The sequence below is a fragment of the Schistocerca americana genome, chromosome X (assembly GCF_021461395.2).
Source record: "Schistocerca americana isolate TAMUIC-IGC-003095 chromosome X, iqSchAmer2.1, whole genome shotgun sequence".
NCBI lineage: Eukaryota > Metazoa > Arthropoda > Insecta > Orthoptera > Acrididae > Schistocerca > Schistocerca americana.
In genome coordinates, this window is record NC_060130.1 from 22,135,071 (window position 1) to 22,149,448 (window position 14,378).

General features: G+C 38.0%; 1 pseudogene; it reads left to right on the forward strand.

Moving 5' to 3' along the window:
* Positions 1–13,105, forward strand: part of LOC124554925 — a 76,015-nt pseudogene extending 62,910 nt beyond the window's left edge.
* Positions 13,106–14,378: the final 1,273 nt, after the last annotated feature.

Below are 14,378 nucleotides of genomic sequence, written 5' to 3' on the forward strand. Positions count from 1 at the left end.
TTAGGGAAGAGGCACGTGTGGCAACAATTCATACCTTAGTTTGTGTAATTTTACCATGGTGATGGCACACGCGTGTGAGCGTGCATTGGCTTGATGCTAGATGACTTTCTTCCTTATTAAACCTGGCCTTTTTTGCATACCTTTTGTTATAATTTGTCCAGAAGGTTAGCATAGTATTCTCCAGTAATTGTTTGCCCAGTGGGGAGACAATGTACAAACAGAATCCCCTTCTCATCCCAGAACACTGATGCCATGATCTTCCCCGCTGAAGGAATTTGGTGGCGCATCCCAGAACACTGACGCCAAGTCCTTCCCCGCTGAAGGAGTTTGGCGGCGGAGATTCAGCATGTTTCCACTGCTTTGATTGTTGCTTTGTCTCTGGGGTATAGTAGTAAAACAAAGTTTCTTCGTGGTCACAAACCAGCACAAAAGATCTTGTTTGTTTCTCCTAAAACAGGCCAAACATTGTTGTGATATGTCCATTCTCATGCGTTTTTGACCCAGCGTCAAGAGTCGCGGCACCCATCTTGTGAATACCTTTCAGATACATCTGGCAAGCGTGAGCAATTTCATGCCCTCTAAATTGGTGATCCTCCTTGATCATTATGCGCACTTTTGCAATGATTTCTAGAGTAGTGACACATCTTGGCTGACCTATTCATGGATGATCATCATCTAAGCTCTCCTGACCAAATTTAAATTCATTTATCCACTTGGCAACAGTTGAAGACAAAGGAGCAGAGTCCCCTGGTGTATTCTGGAAATCGGCATGAATGTCCTTCGCTTTCATACCTTTCTTTATGAAGTTCTTAATTACTGCTTGAATCTCGACCCCCCCCCCCCCTGTACCGTCCCGTCATTGCAGATCACTACACAGGAACAACAACAGAGCCGTGTCACTGCCACAGCTCTCTTCCAAGAGCACTGACATGGCATGTGTTTACAGGCAACAGTCCAACGAATATCATGTGAACAACTTGTGCTAGCGCTGGCCTCTTGTGGTGATTGTTGTTAGGTGTCTTTGTGCTATTGTCAAATGACGGTATGTTTATATGATTCTCTTGCATGAATGATTTCTTGAATGCAAAATTTAAAACATTTATCTCCTACTGCCACACCAGACTGGTCAAGTGACTTGATGGAAAACTTTGACTCACTTAGTGATTTTACATAGGACAATAATTTCCCCTGCTTCTCAGCCAGATCTTTTGCTGAGGTATGACAGTGGTAGTAACCTTTCCTTGTTGGCATTTGGCATTCTCTTTTGAACTAAGAGTGCAGTAGCTTTTCCTTCCTCAGTATTTTCTGAATTTCATTGTTAAACCACAGTGGCTCTTTTGCATCCATAATTCGTTTACTCGGTACAGACTTGTTGAGAGTGCAATTCACGATCTATTTAAGCTTTGACCATAATCTCTCTATGTCCATCTTAATGGAACTAAGTGATGTCAGTTCTGTCTAAGTGAGATGCTAACATCTGCTTATCTGCTCTTTCTGGCATGAACATTTTCCTAGCCTTCTTGACTGATTTATTAATTTTTGTAATCTTAGTTGTTATGATGTTATCATGATTATTAATCCCCATCTCTATGCTGAAGTCATTGATGATATCTGGGCTGTTTGTAACTACAAGGTCTAAGATATTTCCATTGCATGTGGCATGCCAAACTAGGTGCTCAAGACAATTTTCGAAAACCACATTCAAAAGTGCTTCACAAGATTGACTGCACCCCCTGAAATAAAGCCATAGGCTACCATCTATACTCAGTAGGCTAAATTAACCTCCAACTAGCATTGCATGATCTAGGTATTTACGTGCTACTGTCTGTAGACTTTCTTTGAATGGCTCCAAAACTGTCATAGCAGAACCGGGTGGATGATTAAAACATCCATTAATTAACGTGATTTCACATAGACTTGTTATAGGCAACCAGGTAACTTCACTGTCACAATCAGCTTTGACCTCAATAGAGACAATGGACACTCCCTCTCCTACAGTGTCTAACCTGCCTTTCCGATATATATTCCATTAATCACTAAATATGTGAGAGCTTTCTACTCTGGGTTTCAGCCAGCTCTCAGTCTCTGAGAATAATTTGAGTGGGAGACTTTCCTGGATGGCAGTAAATTCGGAAACTGTGTTACAAGTACTTTGACAACTGATAAAATTTTGACAATCTACACTGGAGTGAATTCAAAAGATAAACCTCAACCAACATTGAATGTATCTTGGTGATAAAGAGCCAAAATAAATAAATTGATGATTTTATTCCATTTCATCTGATTGAATGAAACACACACAGCATAACTACTCAGAAAACAACTATAGTGTGGATTACATTTACTATCATACATGTAGCACTCTGAGAACATTTCACCTTGTCATAGTAGTCCTGTGTTTTGGAACTAGGCAGTGCTTCATTTCACTAAGCGAAAGGAATAGCTTGTGTAAAAAAAAAGAAGAGGAAATAGTGGTTGCTGGTGTTTTTAACACTATCATTCAATTTAGTTCCTACTGTGAACTTTGCAGCTAGGATATGTAAATGCTCTGAGACTGCTATTGATAATATCTTTATGAACAAATCTAGGGGAAAGACGTCATATCACAAAACCAATAGTAAATGGACTATCTGATCACGACGTGCAGCATCTTGTGTTAAATGTTGAAACTTGTCAGGATAAAAAAATATTAAATCTGAGTACAGGAGGATAATAAATAAGCCAGAAATTGAGGAATTCAGGAAATTGCTCAAAGACATGAACTGGAGAGATGTTTACCTGACTCAAATGGAAAATACAAAGCATTTATTAATAAAGTTACCTCCTCTTTTGAAAATTGTTTTCCCCTAAAGGTAACTCAGATCACACAGAAGTCAAAAGATAAACCATGGATTACACAAGGAATAAAGATATCATGTGGGGCAAAAAGGAGACTGTATCTACTATCTAGGAACATTTCTGATATTAGAATTGTAATGCATTGCAAAGAATACTGCAAAATATTGAATCAAGTAATCCAGAAATCGAAGTAGCTTTATTAAGAGAAAAAGATGATTGTATCTGGCAACAAAATAAGAACTGTATGGGATATAGTGAAGACAGAGAGAAGTGGGGCCAAAAAGGAAGTGGAACAGATAGCTCTAAAAGTAAATGAGACTTTGGTAACAAGTGCATGTAGTGCTGTAAATCTCTTAAGCAAGACTTAATTTTTGTTACTGACGGCTCGGGGTTATCAGGTTCGGTGAATGGTGCAATGGAGTATCTGGGACCAGTCTTTGAAGAACATCGTGTAGAACCTATTCGAGGAACTTTGAATTCCAACCATTGCTTCTCAGTATACTTACTCCTCAATGAAATTTGATGCAAGTTATATATCTATATTTCCAACAAATAGCTCAATACATATTATCAATACTAGGAATAAGAACAATCTACATAAAGACCTAAAATCACTTATGTTGGTCCAAAAGGGGGCCCAATATTCAGGAACACACATTTTCAATAAATTACCAGCAACCATTAAAAACTTGGTTTCAGGTAAAGCACAGTTTAAACAGAGTTTGAATGACTTTTTGATAGGCAATGCCTTCTACTCTACAGATGAATTTCCTAACAGAGACTGTTAGGCCAGCTTAAGTAAAAATATGTTAGATTTAAGTTTTGACAGTACTTGGTTGCAACAGTCAATATTAGGTATTTTGTGTATGCTAAATTTATTAATAGTGCATAACATAAATTTATTAATAGTGCATAACAATGTTCCCCCCCCCCCCCCCCCCATGAACCATGGACCTTGCCGTTGGTGGGGAGGCTTGCGTGCCTCAGCGATACAGATAGCCGTACCGTAGGTGCAACCACAATGGAGGGGTATCTGTTGAGAGGCCAGACAAACGTGTGGTTCCTGAAGAGGGGCAGCAGCCTTTTCAGTAGTTGCAAGGGCAACAGTCTGGATGATTGACTGATCTGGCCTTGTAACAATAACCAAAATGGCCTTGCTGTGCTGGTACTGCGAACGGCTGAAAGCAAGGGGAAACTACAGCCGTAATTTTTCCCGAGGGCATGCAGCTTTACTGTATGATTACATGATGATGGCGTCCTCTTGGGTAAAATATTCCGGAGGTAAAATAGTACCCCATTCAGATCTCCGAGCGGGGACTACGCAAGAGGATGTCGTTATCAGGAGAAAGAAAACTGGTGTTCTACGGATCGGAGCGTGGAATGTCAGATCCCTTAATCGGGCAGGTAGGTTAGAAAATTTAAAAAGGGAAATGGATAGGTTGAAGTTAGATATAGTGGGAATTAGTGAAGTTCGGTGGCAGGAGGAACAAGACTTCTGGTCAGGTGACTACAGGGTTCTAAACACAAAATCAAATAGGGGTAATGCAGGAGTAGGTTTAATAATGAATAGGATAATAGGAATGCGGGTAAGCTACTACAAACAGCATAGTGAACGCATTATTGTGGCCAAGATAGATACGAAGCCCACGCCTACTACAGTAGTACAAGTTTATATGCCAACTAGCTCTGCAGATGACGAAGAAACTGAAGAAATGTATGATGAAATAAAAGAAATTATTCAGATTGTGAAGGGAGACGAAAATTTAATAGTCATGGGTGACTGGAATTCGAGTGTAGAAAAAGGGAGAGAAGGAAACATAGTAGGTGAATATGGACTGGGGGACAGAAATGAAAGAGGAAGCCGCCTGGTCGAATTTTGCACAGAGCACAACATAATCATAACTAACACTTGGTTTAAGAATCATGAAAGAAGGTTGTATACATGGAAGAACCCTGGCGATACTAAAAGGTATCACATAGATTATATAATGGTAAGACAGAGATTTAGGAACCAGGTTTTAAATTGAAAGACATTTCCAGGGGCAGATGTGGACTCTGACCACAATCTATTGGTTATGGCCTGTAGATTAAAACTGAAGAAACTGCAAAAAGGTGGGAATTTAAGGAGATGGGACCTGGATAAACTAAAAGAACCAGAGGTTGTACAGAGATTCAGGGAGAGCATAAGGGAGCAATTGACAGGAATGGGGGAAATAAATACAGTAGAAGAAGAATGGGTAACTTTGAGGGATGAAGTAGTGAAGGCAGCAGAGGATCAAGTAGGTAAAAAGACGAGAGCTAGTAGAAATCCTTGGGTAACAGAAGAAATATTGAATTTAATTGATGAAAGGAGAAAATATAAAAATGCAGTAAGTGAAACAGGCAAAAAGGAATACAAACGTCTCAAAAATGAGATCAACAGGAAGTGCAAAATGGCTAAGCAGGGATGGCTAGAGGACAAATGTAAAGATGTAGAGGCCTATCTCACTAGGGGTAAGATAGATACCGCCTACAGGAAAATTAAAGAGACCTTTGGAGATAAGAGAACGACTTGTATGAATATCAAGACCTCAGATGGAAACCCAGTTCTAAGCAAAGAAGGGAAAGCAGAAAGGTGGAAGGAGTATATAGAGGGTCTATACAAGGGTGATGTACTTGAGGACAATATTATGGAAATGGAAGAGGATGTAGATGAAGATGAAATGGGAGATGTGATACTGCGTGAAGAGTTTGACAGAGCACTGAAAGACCTGAGTCGAAACAAGGCCCCCGGAGTAGACAATATTCCATTGGAACTACTGACGGCCGTGGGAGAGCCAGTCCTGACAAAACTCTACCATCTGGTGAGCAAGATGTATGAAACAGGCGAAATACCCTCAGACTTCAAGAAGAATATAATAATTCCAATCCCAAAGAAAGCAGGTGTTGACAGATGTGAAAATTACCGAACTATCAGCTTAATAGGTCACAGCTGCAAAATACTAACACGAATTCTTTACAGACGAATGGAAAAACTAGTAGAAGCCAACCTCGGGGAAGATCAGTTTGGATTCCGTAGAAACACTGGAACACGTGAGGCAATACTGACCTTATCTTAGAAGAAAGATTAAGGAAAGGCAAACCTATGTTTCTAGCATTTGTAGACTTAGAGAAAGCTTTTGACAATGTTGACTGGAATACTCTCTTTCAAATTCTAAGGGTGTCAGGGGTAAAATACAGGGAGCGAAAGGCTATTTACAATTTGTACAGAAACCAGATGGCAGTTATAAGAGTCAAGGGACATGAAAGGGAAGCAGTGGTTGGGAAGGGAGTAAGACAGGGTTGTAGCCTCTCCCCGATGTTGTTCAATCTGTATATTGAGCAAGCAGTAAAGGAAACAAAAGAAAAATTCGGGGTAGGTATTAAAATTCATGGAGAAGAAATAAAAACTTTGAGGTTCGCCGATGACATTGTAATTCTGTCAGAGACAGCAAAGGACTTGGAAGAGCAGTTGAATGGAATGGACAGTGTCTTGAAAGGAGGATATAAGATGAACATCAACAAAAGCAAAACAAGGATAATGGAATGTAGTCTAATTAAGTCGGGTGATGCTGAGGGAATTAGATTAGGAAATGAGGCACTTAAAGTAGTAAAGGAGTTTTGCTATTTGGGGAGCAAAATAACTGATGATGGTCGAAGTAGAGAGGATATAAAATGTAGGCTGGCAATGGCAAGGAAAGCGTTTCTGAAGAAGAGAAATTTGTTAACATCCAGTATAGGTTTAAGAGTCAGGAAGTCATTTCTGAAAGTATTCGTATGGAGTGTAGCCATGTATGGAAGTGAAACATGGACGATAAATAGTTTGGACAAGAAGAGAATAGAAGCTTTCGAAATGTGGTGCTACAGAAGAATGCTGAAGATTAGATGGGTAGATCACATAACTAATGAGGAAGTATTGAATAGGATTGGGGAGAAGAGAAGTTTGTGGCACAACTTGACCAGAAGAAGGGATCGGTTGGTAGGACATGTTCTGAGGCATCAAGGGATCACCAATTTAGTATTGGAGGGCAGCGTGGAGGGTAAAAATCATAGAGGGAGACCAAGAGATGAATACACTAAGCAGATTCAGAAGGATGTAGGTTGCAGTAGGTACTGGGAGATGAAAAAGCTTGCACAGGATAGAGTAGCATGGAGAGCTGCATCAAACCAGTCTCAGGACTGAAGACCACAACAACAACAACAACAACAACAACAACAATATTTCATTCTGACAGCGTATTAATTCTGTAAATATTAGCTTCTCCAGTTTACTGTATTGTATTCACCTATTTTGACAATCTCGTGACAAATGATCAGGGTGGTATTCATTATATTAAAATGTTTTGTGTTATACATTCTGACATGTTCCACACCCTTGAGAATCATCTCATTTTTTCGGTGTATGTAACGAAAACTGAATCAAATCAAATGCAATCACCATCTCTCATCATGTAATAACTTCACTTCTTCTTCTTCCCTTGTCGTCTCCTGTTTTTCCAGTACTCATCCATCTCCTCCTCATGTTTTTCCCCCTTTATTCTATTCGTGTTGTTCTCAATCCCCTATTTCTTCTGCATCGAAAGCCTTTTATTTTTATTTATTTATTTTTTTTATCGAGGTGAGTCTTTATGGACTGCGTGGTAACAACCGACTTCACTGTAGTGTCCAGGTCTTGTTCTTGCTCCAGCGTTGACTTCCTGCCAGTATCTTCTGAGCCCCTCCAAGAAGTACCTTTTTATGCCCTTCAGATAAGGGTCCTCACTGTCTTTCGGATGTTGATGCCATGTTAAAACCTTGGTAGTTGGTCACCAATCTTCTAAATTTGTTCCTTTCAGGAATTTCTCTCTGAGATACCAATCTGCTTAAGATCTTTTTCACATTCTTTGAACCATCTCGGCCTCGTTTTCTTAGATGGGATGAAACTCTGTATTCTTTTTGATAGTCAATCACCGTCCATTTTCATGAGATGACCATAAAATAACAATCATTTCTTTGTAATGGATGCTGTGATAGGTTCTGTCTTGCTGCACGATTCCTCATTTGCTCTCATTCACCATTGTCCATCGACCCATCTATTACCTTAGGATTTTCCTTAATATCCTACACTCACGCTTTTCCAGCCGCTCAGCTTGACCTTGTCTATTCGTGGTCAAAGTTTTGGATGCTTATAAGCCCTCAGGTTTTACAACTGTATTATAATGTTGGAACTTGGCCCACATACTCATAGACTTTTTGTTATAAGTATTCTTTGTCAGTTGGTATGCTTGGTCTAACTTCCTCATCCTGGCAATTGCTTCTTCTTTTAATCCATTCTCCTGGTGGATGACTTCACCGAGATACCTGAAATTCTTAACTCATCCGATTTTTTCCCAGGTTGGTTATCATCCATTCAGGTCCGTTACAGATGTTCGTCATATATTTTGTCTTTTGAATAGAGATCTGGAGTCTAACTTTTTTCAGCAATTTCTGACAGCCTATTTATCTTGTTGACTGCTGACTCTATGTTGTTAGCAAAAATGGCCAGGTCAGCCGCAAAATCTAAGCAGTCAATGCACACCCCTTTGTTCTTAGGACCAAGTCTGAACCACTCTTCATTTGTTTCTTCTTGGGCTAATAACTTTCTCCACTCTGGAGTGACCTTTTCCAAGACACAATTGAAAAGGAGAGGGATAGTCCATCTCCTCGTCTTATGTCCGTTCTGATTGTAAAGGGTTTAGATACCTCACCCATAAATTTAATTTTTGACGCTGTGTTAGTAAGAGTTTGTTTGATCAGCTTTCTTGAGGTATTATCCATCCCAAACTTTTCCAAAATATTCATTAATGCCTGTCAGTCGATGGAGTCATATACTTTTTGAAAATCAACAAACATGACCACATAGTTATTTCTTCCAGTTTTTTGGACCTGATGATGTTCTTCAGGCTAAAGATCTGTTCTGCGCAAGAATCGCCCTTTCGGAAACCAGCTTGATAGTCCCCAATCAGTTGGTTACAATGACCTTCTATTCTATTCTGTATCACTTTGGAGAGAATCTTATATGGAACAGATACTAATGAGGTACCCCTATAGTTATTGACATTCTATTTATCACCTTTTTTGTGTAGACGATGGATTAAAGCTGACTGCCATTCAGTTGGTATCATCCCAGCTCTCCAGATCTCCTCAAAAAGTTGGACTAGTATATCTAGAGTTTCATTATTTGCCAGCTTCAGTAGTTCCACCACTATTGAATCCTCTCCAGCTGCCTTATTATTCTTAAAGTTGTTGATGATCTCTTTGGTCTCCTCTTTACTAGATGGAGATGAGGGGTAGTTTGTGGATTGGGGCACATGCAGGGAATCTTTCTTTCGGTTCATCACAATTAAGTAGGTTTTCAAAGTAACGAGACATGATCTTGCAGTTTTCTTTGTTGGTCAGGCCGAGTGTGGTGTGCATACTGTAAGACCTTCAGTACACACACCATCAGATTATTTGACTTGTTGCTCTAACGAAGTAAGCGAGTGTCAGCAATATGTCTCGTGGTCTTATCATGGTGTGTTTATCTTCTGCCATTCGGTCAGATGATAGAAATGCCACTTGCATGCTTAGAGTAGCAGATTGACGGTGACCAACTTTAAACAGAATTTGATTAATTTTCACACACATTTACTAAAATAATAACAAATATAAAAATTACTTAACTTGGTTCTGGATGCTATTTACAATTGACAATCTGAAGTTCTTTGGGATTGGTACGTTAATCTTATTCTCACATATATCTCAGATACTTGACAAAAGTGTCTATACATTTATCTTCATGGCTATGTACAGGAATATGGTAATCTTATCAGGCGCAGACTGAATCTTGACTATGGACTGGTACAGACAATTGTAGAACTCGACGGACTGGTACAGACTAATGCAGACTGGTACAGACTAATGCAGACTCATACAGACTGGTGCAGACAAATGCAGACTGACTGATCGAAGGTCTTTACACTCGTTATAATACCTCGCACGTTCATGTATCACTGCGCGAGTGTGATGCGCGAGGAGAAAATGTTCTATGTTCGCAGCAATCTCATTGGCTGCGTTACATATTAATACGCGGATCGGCGGAAGCAGAATTTGGTCCATCTCTATGGCAGCGCCATCTCATAGTGCGGAGATGGACGAGCGCTGCGCCTGCGCTGTTTTGCTTAGCGGGGCGCACTCTAGTGGGAAATTTGTGTACGCGCTGAATATGCGGAACTATGTACACAACACTGAGCTTTCCATTTTCGTCTCTAAAACAAAAACTAGGGGCTTGGTATCCTTTCAAGTTCGATTTGAACGTCTGATAGAAGTCTCTGACATTGTTTATCTGGAAACGCTGATCGATCTATTCTAACTGCTGTTTCTCATGCAATTGCTTAGACCTTCATAGAGTTCTGGCTGCATATTTTCGAACTTCATGGAATACATCAAAATCATCAGGACTCCTGGTAGAATTCCACTTTTTCCATGCACTTGCTGTTTGGGCCACCACCTCACCACAAACCTCATTCCACCATGTATGATTCCTCTTTTTAGCTGTCAGGATTGTAGTATTAGCTGCTTGTTGGATCATGGAGGCAATGTCTGCCCATTTATGGGATTCAACTGTCAGTTACTGGTGGCATTGTTCCAATATGTTTTGATTGATTTTGATCTTCGCAATATCATATTTATGAATTTTATTTCCGGTTTTCACGGTCTTATTGAGAGGGATGAAATTAATTTTGATCTTGGAGAGGTGATGATCCTTTTAAATTCAGTATTTTATCTGTAAAAAGGTTTCTTTCTATTATTTCTGATTGTTTGATGTTGTTTCTTTCTTATTTCTGTAATCCATGCTATCATTGAGTCCTTCTTCCAGTACTACTCATTCAGTAGAGGTCTCTAAAAAAAGATTAATCTTCTTTTAGCCATTACTTCTGATATTTTCTCAAAATTTTTGTAGATCTCCTCATTACTTCTCATTTTCCAGCCATCTGTAGCTTGTATTGCAACCATTATTTTCTAATAATGCTCCTTTGAGGAACCTCTGTTCTGTCCAGCTTATAGTTCATCATTAGGCATCCTCATCCATATAAACATCCTGGTCATACCACTGTGGGATAGTGTTTTAGTTTTGTTTTTTTAGTTGTACATTTCTTGTTGTAAATATCCTTTGTAAAACGATTTGCTCTCTCCAGTTTGCTGACTCTTGCATCTACTGTTAATTCTTCTAGTCCATTTTGTTGTACAGTTTGTCCAATATATTTAAATTTACTTACTAATGCTATTTTACATTTTTGTTTTTCTAAGAATGTTGATGCATTGTTTGAAATTGTCATCAATGTTGTTTTTTCGGCTGAAATTTTGGGACCAGCTCTCTTTGCTATTTCTTCCAAAAGATTTCTTTCAATAACTGTCTGTCAGATTTTTTGAAAGTATATCAGAATCATCTGCAGAAGCCAGGCAGTTTACCTTAATTCCATTTGTTATTTGTCCTAAAATTATTGGTTCAATTTTGTAATTTTTTTTTCTCCAAATTCCAGATACTTTCTATTTTTTCTAGAATGCAGTGTTACAGTAAAGGTGATAAACTGTCCCCTTGTGTAACACCAGTTTTTATTTCAAATGGTTGAGATACTTCTCCCATAAATTTAGCTTCAGTCATCCTATTTGCTAGTGTTTTGAGGATTATGTTTGCTTTAATACAAAATTCTTTGATGATTTTACCTATAATTTCTCTGCCTACCAAATCAAAAGTTTTCTTGAAACCAATACATGATACTATTATAGGTTTGGTGATTAGCAGTCTGTGGAGGATTATCGATTTTCTAATAAACATCTGCTCTGTGCAGGGTCTTCCCTTTCTAGAGCTCCTCGAGATTCTCCCAGTTATTTGTCTAAAGTTTCTACAACTCTGTCCAGAGAATTTTTGATAATATTTTGTATACCACTGGCAGAAGTGAGGCATCTCTGCCATTGTTGACATTTTGAGTGTCCCCTTTTTTTCATAGCTGTGGATTAATGCTTTCCATAATCTCTTCAGCTTTCCAAATGTTCTCAAACAGCAGTTGTAGATCATTTGTGTGTTCTGACTATTTCAATAATTTTGCTGTAGTGGAGTCTTCATTTGTTGCTTTGAAGTTTTGGAAGATTTGATGGCTTCATGAATTTATTGCTCTGTTAGTGGAAAATCTTCCTCCAGATGTTGTGGGACTGCTATTATATATTGCTACAATGTGCTGTTATTGTTGTTGTTGTTGTTGTTGTTGTTGTTTGGTTGCCTGTTCTTCAGCACTTTCTTTCTGTTTCCTTTATCTATTTGCCGCCATTTTAGCCCATTTACCGGTATTTTCAGCTTGTTCTTCACTTATTTGACCTTTTGGTGGCTCCTCTTGAAGAGATCTTATTTCTCAGCATTTAAAATTACATCATCTGCTGCTCTTTCGCAACTGAATTTCATCATGTCCATCTTCCTTGACTCAAGATCCTGAATTTTCATCCTTAATTCTTGAACAGTCTCATTTCTCTTTTTGTGTTTTCCAGATGAAGAAACTTTTGGTCCTCAAAGCTAAGATTAGTATCAGTTTTTTTATTTGTTTCTGCCTATGGCTGCTATATCTCTTTAGTTAGAATATTTTCTCTCTCTGTATTTGATTATAGTCTAAGTCTGAATATTTTTATAAGTACATTTATTGCTGTAGCAATGAGTAAAATAAATTGTATTGCACTGCCTGTAGCATGTAGCACCATTTTGACTTTTAGTCCTCTTGCTGTACAAAAAGTAGCTTTGATGATTACTTAATGCAAGTATTTTGTAAGAGCTGTGGAACGGTTAGTATCTGTTTATATTTTTCTGATTAATTCAAGCTCGTCAATGCACATCCTGTGTTAAGGAAATATTTGCACTGAATTTACTGTGTGTTAAATATAAGCAGTGGATCCATTGGGGTAGTCTGTTTGGTAGAAATATGTCAAGGTGAACAAAACAGGAGATGGTGAAGGAAGAGAGGGAAAAGAACAACATTTGCTTCTCATCAGCATTATAACTGGGTTGCAACATTCAGTGAAAATTATCTGTGACAGGAAGTTGTCATAAATACATTTTTTGAAGAAACTTTATGTTTGTATAAGCATTTATTAAATTTAAAAAGTTGGATTTCATCTGTTAATACAAAAGATAATGTTTTGCATTGCAGGCATGATGAACCTGTCAAAGATGAAGAATCGGCCAATGATTCTTATTGGAGGATAACAGTATGTATAACTTAAACTTGAGATTCTTGAAAATAAAGCTAGTCAGTATTTCTTAACAGTACTGATTTAAATACATCTAAAAGATCGCTGTTACCTAAATGAAAGTTGACGAGCAAAGTCTTAGTGGACATTTGTATAAAATTGTCATAGGTGTTATTTACAAGAAGAGTAAATAGTTTCAATAGGAATGTGGTGAGACATTTAACAAATGTCATGACCACACATTAATAGGACCTTATAACACTACCATTATGATATTAGTATGCTTTTACGTAAATAACAGAAACCCTGTCTCTATGTTGCCACGTATAACCCTCTTACTAAAATTTAGTTTAGTTTTAAAATAAAATACACTATCGAAGGATAGTCCTGTTTACAGGAAAAGATAATCAATAGAGTTATCCTTCTTACAGGATTTACCGTGTGTTGCGTCTAATGGATAAGTAAATTGGACTATTCACTTCTTTTCCTAAGATCTCACCCAGTGGCAAGATAGGAACACAGTATGAATAATAATATACTGAAGCTAGGAAAACTCATTTCCAAGTTCATTTAGTGGTTTAAAACATGTACTTAATGGTCACCAACCTATCCTGGCAATGAAATAGTGAAGTATTGGAGAAGCAGAAATGTGAATTTTGCCTACTTTCTTGCTACTGTTTAGTTTGGCTCTTCAAATAAATTACCCCACTTAAACAATTTTGGGCTGCATCTTTATACATTATGTTTTTAAAAAAGAAAAAGCCCAGTAGATAACTTCAAGGAAGGTAAAAAAAATTAGCCGGGGTGGGGGGGACTACCTTTAGAAAAGCACTTTCCATAATCAAGAAACTTAAATACTTAGACACTAAAGCACACACTTTTTAACTGAACATTTCACTTAAAGAAAACCTCTTTCTTGGTGGAATTTACTTTCAAAAGCTATTATTGTTTGAAATAATTCTGTGTAGCCATCTAACAGGTTCTAGTAACTTGGCTTCACTCTGATTGAATTTTATGTAAGCAAACCATAACACTTTGCAATAGTTAAGAAAACATTTTTATTATTTACACTAAAGCAATTTAAATGGTGCCTCTTTATATTAACTTGGCACTTCATAAGTCTGTAAAGCAGGACACTCGGATTAATCAAACACCAGGAAGGAACCCTATACAGATGTATGATTAGGATGAAATAACAGGGTGAGCCAGTTTCCGTAAAGTTCAAGAATGATTATTAAAACACAGTTTAAATTAATGGTTCATGCTGTACAAAGGTAAAAATAGAAAAA